The sequence below is a fragment of the Pelodiscus sinensis genome, chromosome 1 (genome assembly GCF_049634645.1).
Source record: "Pelodiscus sinensis isolate JC-2024 chromosome 1, ASM4963464v1, whole genome shotgun sequence".
NCBI classification, from domain to species: Eukaryota; Metazoa; Chordata; order Testudines; family Trionychidae; genus Pelodiscus; species Pelodiscus sinensis.
In genome coordinates, this window is record NC_134711.1 from 86,597,611 (window position 1) to 86,610,260 (window position 12,650).

The window sequence follows — 12,650 nt, forward strand, 5'->3', positions numbered from 1 at the left end:
CCCCCTACTGTATGTAAGAAAGTACAGACAGGTGCTGCATCTATAAATACTTTTAGGCTTTGGCTATGGTTTTCAGAATCTTTTCCAATTTGTTTTAACTCTATATTGATGTGCCATTTGGTGCATATGACCAAGAGAAGCTTGAAACAACTCTACATTCCCCACTGCCTCCTAATTACATTGCTCATCCTTTCATTGAGTCTAGTCATGAAGATGTTGGCTCCTACCCAGTAGAGAGAGCTTGTTTCTGAAGGAAACTCCAGGGGCATTCTTGCTATCAACTCTGCAGAGGGCAGACCGCCTGGGTGGCATTCTTTTAAGGGCCAAGCCTCTCCTCCCACAGCAGGATCGTGTCATGTTTTAAAAACATTATTTGAAATACTGCCCTTGAAGGTCAGAAATGGGGCTAACTAGTCCTCCCCTCGGCTGAATTCCAGCTGCCAATTCATCTCTGTTTTCACCCCTGTGCATTTATTGGTGGTCCCTCCCTTGTTGTTGATGTTATGCAAAGTTGACAGTTGCCCGTCAGGGTTTAGCAATGGAGTTCCCTCCTCTGATTAAAGTATCGTTTATGGCAGTGGGAATTTACATGAAACTTAGTGCATGCTGAGACATCTGATGCTTTGGGAGGCTTTAAGTAGACCTCCAGCTTGAGTGGATGTGTTCAACAGAGATCCAATTTCCTTAGATTTATTTGGTAGCATTGACACCAACTTCTTGTGATTTCCCTGGACACGTCTATCAATCAGTGTCCAAATGGTCTAAAGTGAGACATAACCCATGGCCAGCATGCCTATCCATTGGTCTGACTTACCATGTGTTTGCTTTTCCCGAATGTGACCATGGCTGACAAGTGAATTGGGTCCCCACTCTGAGACTGCAGGAAGTGGCTGCTGCAGATGAGCCAAAAAGATGCCTCTGCCCACATATTCTGAAAACAGAGCAGGAATGTACAAACCTCAGGCTATGCATCAGGAGAAGGTTTCACGATACAGACGATGGATAATGCTGCCATTGGAAAGGGTATCTTCGGTGAACTCCCGATCTCAGAAGAGACTAAACACTGAGACGAGACACCCATCCAGTAAGGGATGCCGTGAGGAACAATAAAAGTCAGTCATGCAGCTAGAAAGGTCCCTTCCCATAGTAACGTATTGAGAATATTGTATAACATGGAAGGAGGGTACACAGGAAATGGAGAACCCACGCTTCTGGGGCCAGATAGTTACACAGGGCCATGGTGGAAAAGTGAAAGCAATTTTCAGCTGGAAATTGCGATGAAAGCTTTGCCCTCTCAAAGGTTCACTGGGATATGGTTTCTCTTAGCAAAAGCAAGATAACAATTACATGCAAGGGAGGGATCGCTGGTTACCTCACATACCATCATGTATTCCACTTTCCATCTTCCTCTGCTGGATAACAGGAGGATAGCCACAAAGACCCCTTACTCGTTCCTCCATTCTAAGGGGTTCATGCATCAAAGAGTGAAATATGGAGAACTCAAAAGAACCCAAAAATTACCAGGAGCAGAATTAAACAACAGGTCCTGGGGACTGGGGAGCTGGAGATGAAAGAATTCTTGTCCCACTTTTTTGGTTCTGGAGTGAAAGGTCTCCATCCCATCAACCATCCACACTGGAGTCAATGACCCAAGGAAAAAGTTTCCAAATTCCATTTCCTTATCTACTGTCAGGACTAATGGGGAAGAGGGGGAGGAGAAGGGGGCAGTTGCCCCAGGGCCCAGCAATTCAAAAGGGCCTGGGGATCCCAGCTGCCACTACTACCACAGGAGCAGTGGTGGCTGGAGCCCCAAGCTTTTAAATCATTGCCCTTGTGCTTTCCAGGCAGCTCTGAGGGCTGGGGTAGTAGGAAAGGTGGTGAGCTCCGGTTGGCACTGAGGGCTGCCTGCCCCATCCCTGCCTGAGGCCCGAGGCCCAACCCCTTCCTGACTCCCCCCACCTTGCCCAGGGGCCCTGCAAGTCTGTTGCCCACCCCTTCCCATCTACTGTTACCAAGGGCGGCCTGTGCGTATAGGCCAACTCCGCTGTCGCCTAGGGCACCGCGTTAAATGGGGTGCCCAATGATGACATCACGCCATTGAGGGCTGTGGAGGCGAGGGCGCCGATCGCGCATTCTGCCTGGGGCGCTAGCTGCCAGCAGCCCACCTCAGGCCGCCCCTGACTGTTACCAAGTAATACAGAGGCAGGAGGCCCAATATGACATTACGCCCATGAGCAGGTCATTGTACCTTCATTTTAACTCATCACAGTTTCCATGCCTTGAAGGGAACATCACAAATACATTACAAAAGGTATTCCCCAGGTCAAGCAAGAAAAGAACAAAGACAATCAAGAAAAAGTTCAGATTCTGGGTTTTGTTTTGGTTGGTTTTTTTTACCCTGATATTTTGTGGTAGGTTTCTTTATTTTTGAATATAAAGTGACAGAAATAATTTGCTGTTAGAAAAGAGAAAGAATCTTCGACTATTTACAGATTTTGTACATCACAAAATTGTTCTTGTTTTGTGTTATTTTGTTGTTGTTCGTTTTTCTTTTTTCTTTTCTAAATTTTCTCTGCATTGTTTGAACAATGCTGAACTGAAAATCTGTACATTTCACAAAAAAAACCCTCTGCCCAGAAAACAGCCTCAATGAGAAACAAGACAAATCAAAGGGGGAAAAAATCAACTCCTTTCTTTGTTTTCCAGGAAATCCATTTGCTTATATATATATTTATATTTATATATATTATTTTTCAAGTTCAAACACCAAAATTCAAGAGAGAAAGAAATAAAACTCTACAGCTGTCCTTCCCCCCTCCAGTGTCTGTCGATCCCTGCTTGTCTGAAATCAGAAATAGCTATTTACAGAAAAAAGAACCGGAGAGGGGGGTTCCAGAGTGAGGGGGGTTGGGGGAAAGTAGGGTAGTGATTAGTGGAGGGAGGGGGGATTTGGGCCTCAGGGAGACGAGGCAAGCCTGAGTTCAAGTGCGCTTTCCCTCAGGAAGACGCTGTGCTGGGAAAGTAACAACAATGTCTCCTTCTCCCAGTTTAGTTGTGGGAGAGGTGCGTTTCTGGCTCTCAGCCTCACCGCTGCCACCCTCCTTGCTTCTGTCAATGTTGCCAGCTACACCCTGTCAATCGTAAGGCTTATGCCACACGGGGGACACTGGGACTGCATTTGGGGTATATTGTTTCACCTTCCTTCTCCCAACCAGAAGAGGTAGCTGTCCCAATATACACCTGCAACCATTGTACTAAGACTAGGGCCAAACTTGGTCATTCACTAACAGCACTGTGATTGGACACCATGCTAGTTTGCCTTTTCCCTGATTCCCCCTTCCATTCCCTCCACCCGTACAGCCTCCTATTCCACCTCTGCCCTCACATAATTATGCACACCAGACCAACGAGAACTGAATTAGAGCAGCCTAAACCAAGAACCAAAGGATTAAAGTAATTCTGCCCTCTACCCCCAACCCTACCCCCACCAATCCCCTGTAGAACTTGATCCAGATTGACAGTTACAAGAAATCTGCAAGCATCAGATGAGAAAGCAAAGAAAGCACTGCAAGATTCTCCATAAAAAGCCAACAGTCATCTCTGTCCTACCCTTTCTCTCTCCATCCTCTTGATTTCAGTCCCAACCCCATCTAGGGAAACATTTCTCTTAGATTAAGTCAGAAATCTTGCTACACAACCTTGAAGCTTCTGGTGCAGATGTGTGGCTGAGCCTTACACATGACTTTGGTGCATTATGATGCATTAATCAGGAAATGCTAGGTAAATGTGTGTAAATATAAATCAGTAAAACAGTTTTACATAATACCAGTGAACAAATTTAACTCCCAATGCACTTGTAAATGTTAATATAAACTTGACATTAGCCATTAAATGTAGGTAGGTAATATTACTAGTCAGGAACGTGATGGTCGTATGTATCCTGGAAATATAATCGAGAAACATCGGACAATCAAATTGCTACTTATTTTGAAAGCTATGTATACTTCATCTTTTTAGTCATCCTTTTAAAAAACCACCTAGCCACTACGGTGCTAATGTGCCAGAACTTAAGTATAAGAGACCTCGGAAGGTTGGCAGAGCCATAGTAGATCTGTAAATAAGGGAATACATAATTTAAAAGACACTTTCAAGTTGTTTAGGATTAAAAATCAAATTTAGGTTAGAGACCTTACAGCGGCGCTGACAGGAGGGAGCTGTCACATTGACATAATTAAACCCCAATGAGCGGCAGCAGCTGTGTTGGTAGGAGAACGTTTCCCGCTGACATAGTATGGCGCTTTTGTTGGTGAAACTTAAATTGGTCAGGGTGTGTTTTTTCCCCACTTTGGATTTACAAAAGTTTTACCAACAAAAGTGGTGGTGTGTAGACAGAACCTTAGTTTTGTAGGAAGGGTTTGTGGAACTTCAGAACTCACCAAAATGTTTTCATGGTCCCATTTTAAAATTCCACACAATGTAGTTTTGGTTTAAGGTGGAAATGCAAGGAGAGTCTTTACAGATGTTCCTTTTGGTTTGGTTTGGTTTGGTTTGGTTTGGTTTGGTTTGGTGGAGAGGGAGGTTGTCATGCAGTATGTGTGGGGTAGGAGGGTGTTTTGTTTAATCAAAAGCATTTGTCTGCTGTGCTTGAAACTCAGAATACAGGAGCATCAGGCTAGTGGATGGAAACTAGGAAGCTGAACTGACTGTTGAAACAGACCAGCCTAACTTCAATGAACCATGCAGAGCAAAATGCCAGACTAGATGAACAGTGTTGATGTTGTTAAGTAAATGACAGCTGTTTTTGATTAACTCCTGCCAAAGTACTGATCACAGGGGTTACTATACATTATTAACACAGATGAGGGAAATGTTTAAATATAATACATCGGGCTCCTCCTCCTTGTAAACGGTAGATGTTTTGCCAAAAAATGCAACAGAAACACTTGCTAAAGAGCATCTGCAAAAGATAACACAAGATCCTGTGGTGGAGATTCTTCAGGGACCAGAATCACCCTGAATGTTCACACTTCAGGTAGGCCTCCATAATGGGCCTGATTCAACTCCCACTGAAGAAAGTGTAGGCTCCCCTTAACCTTAGTGAGATCTGGACAGGTGCTGCTGAGCATGCAGGTGCTCCGCCCCTTGCAGGGATGTATCCCATGCACATTTGCATGAGGAAAACATGGGCAGCCAGTAGAAAAGTCTGTTTATGCAAGTGAGCAGTGGAGTCAAAGGCTTTTTCCATCCCTTCAGTTCTTTGGGGGGAAGGAGGAATCGGAAGGAAGCTGGGAAACCATCATGCTATGTGAATGAGGAGAGTTCTCTGTGACCACTCGTGAAGCAGAGATTGGTAATTTTGAGCATGGCCTTGTGAATATTACCATTTCCCCCTTCATGACCCAGACTATACAAGTACGTATGTACACATGCACACACACATGCACACGCACGCACACACGTCCGTGAAGTAGGCTTTAAGAGGTTCTTTCTTTAAGCTCTGCAGCCAAAGATTACAAATCAGCAACCAGGAAGAATCAAGACAGCACGTTGGAAGATTCCATCAAGGATGCACCCAAAAAGCTTGGCTGATGATCAAGAGTTTAGCCGTGATGCTGGGCCTGCAAATCTCATGGGAAAAATAGTTTCTTGGTGAGATTTCCAGAGCTTACAAGATCTGTCTGAGCCCAGGCTTTTCTCACAGTAATGCTGGTAGTTCCACTTATGTTCAGAGCCAGAAAGTAAGGGGGTAACATGAGGAAATTACTAAGACTCCTGGGGCATGTCTACACTGGGCAGTTATTTTGAAATAACTCCCCTCATTTTGAAATAACAAGACGAGTGTCCCTACTACCAAGCCTGTTATTTCAAAATAAAGGACTTGTTATTTTGAAATAACAACTCCTGCTTGTGAAGAGGAATAGCTTATTTTGAAACAGTTATTCTGGGAGTTATTATTTTGAAATAACTTATTTTTAAATAACCTGGTAGTGTAGACATAACCCTAGTGTAAAGCAGCACTTTTCCCTTCTGGCAGCAGTGGCTCGGATGAGTGAGCACAGGAGTGGGGAGGCCCTGAGTTCTGTCCCTGCTTCCGCTGCTTGCCTCTGTACAAATTACACAACCTCTCTGCCTCAATTTTCCCATCCTAATAATGGGGACATTACAGCTTATCTACTTGCAACCCGGAGCACTGGGAGTTGGAAGGTGTATCAACACTGCCATGAAAAAACTGCAACCAGCCAGGCCAGCTGCCTTGGGCTTACAGGGCTCAGGCTTTCAGAGAGTTTCACTGAAGTGTAGACTTTGAGGTTTGGGGCCTGGGCTCTAGGACCCTGAAGGGAGGGAGGATCCCAGAACTTGGGCTGCAGCCCAAGCCTGGACATCTACACTGCAATGACAGCCCCACCATCCAAGCCTCACGGACAAGCATGTTGGCCCTGGCCCGCTGCAGGTGTCTGGTTGCAATGTAGACATACCCTGAGTCACACAGTGCTTTGCAAATGTAAAGGGTCATATAAGTGCTAAATGTGATCATTTATAGTATTATTATTTTCATATCTCCAGCTGAGTGCAGGTTGACAGTTCATGTTGCAGGTGACCATTAAAGATGATTCCTAATTTAACTAAACCAGGTCTCTCCACCACATTACAAAACAAACACCTGGCTCAGAATCAATGCTGGGCAAGGGATTTCTCACTATGTCTGGTTCTACCCCAGATGTGATTCCCCAATCTGACACTGATTCCTATCCTGCCACTGCCAAATTGTGGAGGGCACTGTTTGTTTTATTATTGGACATAATTGAATTCCCTGCCCCCTGGTGTCTTACCCACTACTGACACCACAAGACACACAAAGTTCACCTTGATTACACTCTGTAAGGGAGCTGTGATTACTTTCCTTGTAATTTGAGCGTCTCATTTATCTGTAAGTACATGCTATGTAAATGTGTACAAAGTAAGATTTTAAAATATTTGCATAATGTATGTAAACTTATGGCATCTGTCAATTTACTTATTAGCATAAATTCTAATATAAACATATTTAGGTTTAACATCAAGATTGGGAGTTCTTTGAAATGGGGCCTTTGGATAATATTTTTAAACATACCTAGGCCACTTTTGAAAATGGGAGTTAGCATTCACAGCAGTTTAGAAAGTACCTAGCACACACCTGGCATGTTCCTGGTTAACAATTAAAATGGTGCTGATCGTGACTATACCCATAAATAATTATAACAACATGATTAGGAGGGACTGAGCCATTAATAATAAGCTAATATTTGATCTGAACCTTCAGCCATTGCTTGCCCAAAATGTGAGCTTCAAAACTCTCCTGAAGTCTAATGACATTTGAAAACCCTTGTTGCTTACTATTTCCCAAGTTTAAAGATTCCTCTACATTTCCTAGTTTCGGCCAGTAATGACAGGCCAACAATACTCTTGTGGGATAGGATGCTCTATTAGTATTTCCAGCCTGATCAGAACATGGGAGTTCTGGAATTCTTCCAAGAAGGTTTGTTTTTTGGAGAATTCCACCACAACACTGTAGACTCACAAGAGTTCAAATAGTTCAGACGCTCTAGTTTGTCAAACGCCCAGTCATTGTGGCATCATAGGCATTTAATTAGCATCATCATTAGTTACGGGAGACATTTTCAAAAGTCTCTTAAGAGCCCATTGAAAGCCAGTAGAGGTTTTGTGCTTCCAAATTCTGCTCGTGCTATCAAAAATCTCCTCTCCCCTTCCCTGTTCAAAATCCTGTGCAAACATTAACTCATCGATCTTACCGTCCATCCCAGAATCATGCTCCGGTTTCCTACCTGTAAAAGAGAACTAACAAGGCAGAAGAGTGAAGTGCCAGGGACTAGATTAGATCCCGCCTGACTCTGAGCCTTAGACACATTCATCAAGCTCCTACTACCCTCAAGTCTGCAGCTACACTGAGCTGCCTTCTGAATCTCTCCCACTGCAACCAAGTTACCAGCGCAGCTCCAACAGTGGTCACTGGGATAGACTGATGGCAACATTTTTACATGCCATTAACCCTGCCCACAGATGGTGTAGGTGGTCAGAACACCAGTGGCCAACCTGTACTAGCCCTCCCACTGGTCTTAGCCTTGGGGAGCTGCTATTGCAGCAATTGGGGGGGGGGGGAAGAGATTTCACAGTGAACGCTCAGCCTTGCCCAGGCCTATTATGAGCATCCAAACTTCTGAGTGTTGCTTTAATCAAACCTCTGAGCAACCTTTGGGAGTTTGCCTGTCGTCAGCACCACACCACTGTATTGAGCATGTAGTGACGTCCACAACACTCATCCTTAAGTATGGGATTGGAACCATCAAAGCCTCCAAGTGGTGTATGCTGTCAGCTGATGTATTGCCGTGTGCCACCACCACCACCAAGTAGCTTCATTGTTTGCACTGCATGAGCGAAGTTTGCTGGAGATTCCAGTGAGTGACAGAAAACCCAAACAAGACATTTCTCTCTGTAAAAGCCCTGAGACAATCCAAGATTCCTCTGCATGCGCGCACGCCATGAGAGCGAGGCTTTCTCCCAGAGCAAGTTACTTAACATTCCCCCTCTGCTAATTGAAAGACAGTGAGTTGCCGCTGAAGGGCAATCGCTTTCTCAGTGCTTAACCTTGAACTGGCAGCTTTGTTAGGCCTCAGTGTCTTGTCTCTTCAGCAAGAGCAACTAATCAGAGAGTAGCCAAGACAGCTCCCCAAAGCCTCTTGGTTTTTATCTAACAACTCAGGTACGAAAGAAAGCATCCCATGCAGCCCTTCCTTGTGGCATAGAAAGGAGGGGGCGGGGGAGTACTTGACAGCCAAGATAATCAAGATGGCTGGAACAGGAGCACGGGTATTGAGGCTGAACGGGTATTCCCCAAACCAGTACTCTGAGACAGTGGCTAGAAAGCTGAGAGGAGTGGTCAGGCCACTAGGACTAGTGTTCTGCTCCAGAATGGGATGCCGCTTTGTCTGGCTGAGATCAGGCAGCTGAAGAAGTCACGAGCGTCTCTTCTGATATATCTTATACTGTACTTTTCAACTTATTCATAAATGATCTGGAGAAAGGGGTTAGCAGTGAGGTGGTAAAGTTTGCGGATGGTACCAAACTGTTTAGGATAGTCAAGACAGAAGCAGACTGTGAGGGACTCCAAGAAGATCTCACCAAACTGAGTGATTGGGCAACAAAATGGCAAATGAAATTTAATGTGGATAAGTGTAAAGTAATGCACATCGGGGAAAATAATCCCAACTATACATACAGTATGATGGGGGCTAATTTGGCTATGACAAATCAGGAAAGAGATCTTGGAGTTATTGTGGATAGTTCTCTGAAAACTTCCACACAGTGTGCAGCGGCAGTCAAAAAGGCAAATAGGATGCTAGGAATTATTAAGAAAGGGATAGAAAATAAGACCCAGAATATCTTACTGCCCCTGTATAAAACTATGGTACGCCCACATCTTGAATACTGTGTACAGATGTGGTCTCCTCGCCTCAAAAGAAATATTTTGGCCTTGGAAAGCGTTCAAAAAAGGGCAACTAAAATGATTAGGGGTTTGGAACAGGTCCCATATGAAGAGAGGTTAAAGTGACTGGGACTTTTCAGTTTAGAGAAGAGGAGATTGAGGGGGGATATGATAGAGGTATATAAAATCATGAGTGATATGGAGAGGGCAGATAAAGAAAAGTTATTTATTAGTTCCCATAATAGAAGAACTAGAGGACATCAAATGAAATTAATGGGGAGCAGGTTTAAAACTAATAAAAGAAAGTTCTTCACACAGCATGTAGTCAGCTGTGGAACTCCTTGCCAGAGGAGGCTGTGAAGGCTAGGACTATAACAGAGTTTAAAGAGAAGCTAGATAATTTCATGGAGGTTGGGTCCATAAAAGGCTATTAGCCAGGGGATAGAAATGGTGTCCCTGGCCTCTGCTTGTCAGAGGCTGGAGAAGGATGGCAGATGACAAATAGCTTGATCATTGTCTTCGGTCCACCCTCTCTGGGGCATCTGGTGCTGGCCACTGTCGGCAGACAGGCTACTGGGCTAGATGGACCTTTGGTCTGACCCAGTACGGCCGTTCTTATGTTCTTATGTACTCTGAGCTATCTGGTGCAGAGATGTCAGACTGTGTGGAAAAGTTCGAACTATTCAAAAAAGAGACCTCCACCCTTGGTCATCCATGGAGGAGTCCTGGAGCCATTCATGGGGAGGGGAGGAAGCAAGACTAAATTACATAGCCCCAGCTGTCTAAGGAAGACTATTGTCCTGCAGGCAGCTTATCAGTCGCCAATTATGTATGTTACTAATGCAAAGCCAGGCTGTGCTGGTTGACTCTCTGCTTAATGATGGACTGCACAGATCAAGCATTAGGAAAAAATGAACTTATCAATAGTGTACCTGAACAAGTAAACAATAGAGTCCACTAACGATATCTAGGAGACTGGGCTGTTCAAAACCCCATGACTCCTGGCCCCTCCCTATGTGTATCCGGAGAAGGAAAATGGCATCCCACCCTGCCTCAACTTTCCTCATAAAAATTCAGGAGTCTGGGACCCAGTATGAGGAGACAAGGTGCATGACAGGATATTTTAAGGCATGTGCCCTTCTGGTCTAAGATGAGAGCAACAGAATCCAATTAGTTGCTGCTGGTGCTTCTGTTAGTCAGTCCAACAAGTCTAGGGGAAGACTGGCTCAATGGATTTGGGGCTGTCCCAGCCCCACCGGCGTCCTCTCCTGTCCCCTTGTTACTATCCTTTCCAGTGATGCAAAAGCATGAGATAGCAGGGGACAAATTCTGGGAACGGCAAGTGTCTGTGTTAAACTTGCAGGCAGGCCCAAAGAACAGCCAAAGCCCCTGCCTCTAAGATCTGTTGTGCCACCTGTGGAAGTCAAAATTTCAGCACCTTGCCCAAAGAGCTTCTTTAGGCCGATTCCCCAGAGGCTGGATTCAAAATTCATTCCACAGATGCAGGATTCCACTCCCGGTTTTACTCCTCTTGGAACCTAGTCATGTTGGAGGTAGCTGGCTCTCCTTTGCGCATACACACACACACACACATACACACACACACACACACTTGCCTGTGGAGAGATATGTGTCTGATTGCACAGGACTATGGACACATGTGTGAGAAACTGTATTGCTAGCTCTTTTGCTGGGAGGCAGGCATCCACTGGAGGAAACACAGAATGCATTTTTGACACAGAAGGGATCTCCATGTACTTTCTGTGTGCTCCGCTTCCAGCCTGCTCCCACCATGGCTTTCTCCCCTGCCTCTCTTGATCCACAGGGCAGTTGACTGGCGCATGTCACAAAGAGGAAGAGGTGGTCACCTCTCAGACTGTGTGGGATGGAAAGGTGCAGGAATCATCGAGTGCCATCATGGATAATCTGAGTAAGTGCTTCTCTCAGACAACACCATTCTCTCTGGCTGTTGACCACACACAACATGCTCGCCCAGCATCCACATAAGGTGGCATTAACATCTTGCCCTAGTTCCCCTCTTGTTCCACAACCCTGCCAATGGGGCCCATTAGCTGCATCAAGCTGTGAAGCTGGCTAGCGGATCAATCACAGGAAACCTTTGGTGGAAATTTTCCAAGCAAAGAATAACAATTTGCATGTTTCCCTTCACCACCCCCCAACTCTCCTAGTGAAGCCCCTAAATATATCCCAAGAGCCAACCAGCATTAGTCACATAGGATGCAGCTCCCCTGGTAAGAAGGGGTTCTGTCACATCAGGGACTGGGGCGAGAAACATTCTAAAGCTGCAGGAAGAGCTAGTGATGGCTGAGGAATATGAACTATTTTTGTAAGCGCATGGGAATGGTGTCGGGTTCCCAGCATGAGAAGGCAGAAATAACCCTCTTCCTCTCACTATCCTAGCATCAGTGAGACCACAAAGGCACATTACTCCTCTGGGAGAGGCAGACCTGCCAGTAAAACTGAGAGGGAGCAATTGGAGGTGAGGTATCAGGGTAACTGGCCAGACAGTTAAGAATGTAAAATGTAAGAATGACCATACTACCTCAGACCAATGGTCCAGCTGCCTGTCTTCCTACAGTAGCCAATGCCAAGTGCTTCAGAAGGGATGAACAGAACAGGCAATCATCAAATGAGCCATCCCGTCACCCAGTCCCAATTTCTGGCTTGCCATCAGAACTTTAAGGACACCCAGAGCATGGGGTTGCATCTCTGGCCACTGTGGCTAAGAGCCATTGATGGCCTTGTCTGCCATAAACATATTTCATTTTTTTTAACCCACTTATACTTTTGACCTTCATAATATACTATAGCAACAAGATCCACAAGTTAATTGTGCACTGTGTGGAGAAGACACATATGAGGAGAAACAGCCTCAAAGAAAAATGAATACTAGCAACTCGCTAAGTGCCAACAACTAGAAATTCAGCAGGGGGGAGGCATTTGACCCATGCTGTGTCCCTCTACAAGCAGCTGGGCCCAGCTCCCAAGGATCCACTGTTATTCCAGCCAGGGGATCAGCTGCCCTTCTGGAGCTTTGTTGAGTAGGGAGGAGTCAGCAGGAAATGGGACAGGCTGGTGGCAATGGAAGCTGCCTGATAGCTGGTGAGTCACTATTCCAGTGGGTAGAGTCTGGGAGCCTGTTTAAGGG

General features: G+C 45.3%; 1 protein-coding gene across 2 annotated transcripts in view; it reads right to left on the reverse strand.

Moving 5' to 3' along the window:
- Positions 1–2,404: 2,404 nt before the first annotated feature.
- GRIN2B (glutamate ionotropic receptor NMDA type subunit 2B) overlaps positions 2,405–12,650 on the reverse strand; it is a 345,981-nt gene continuing 335,735 nt past the window's right edge. For both annotated transcript variants that reach the window (XR_012905621.1, XR_012905622.1), the window contains exon 15: positions 2,405–12,639. The gene's annotated coding sequence lies outside the window, so the exon portion shown is untranslated. The remainder of the gene's footprint in view (positions 12,640–12,650) is intronic.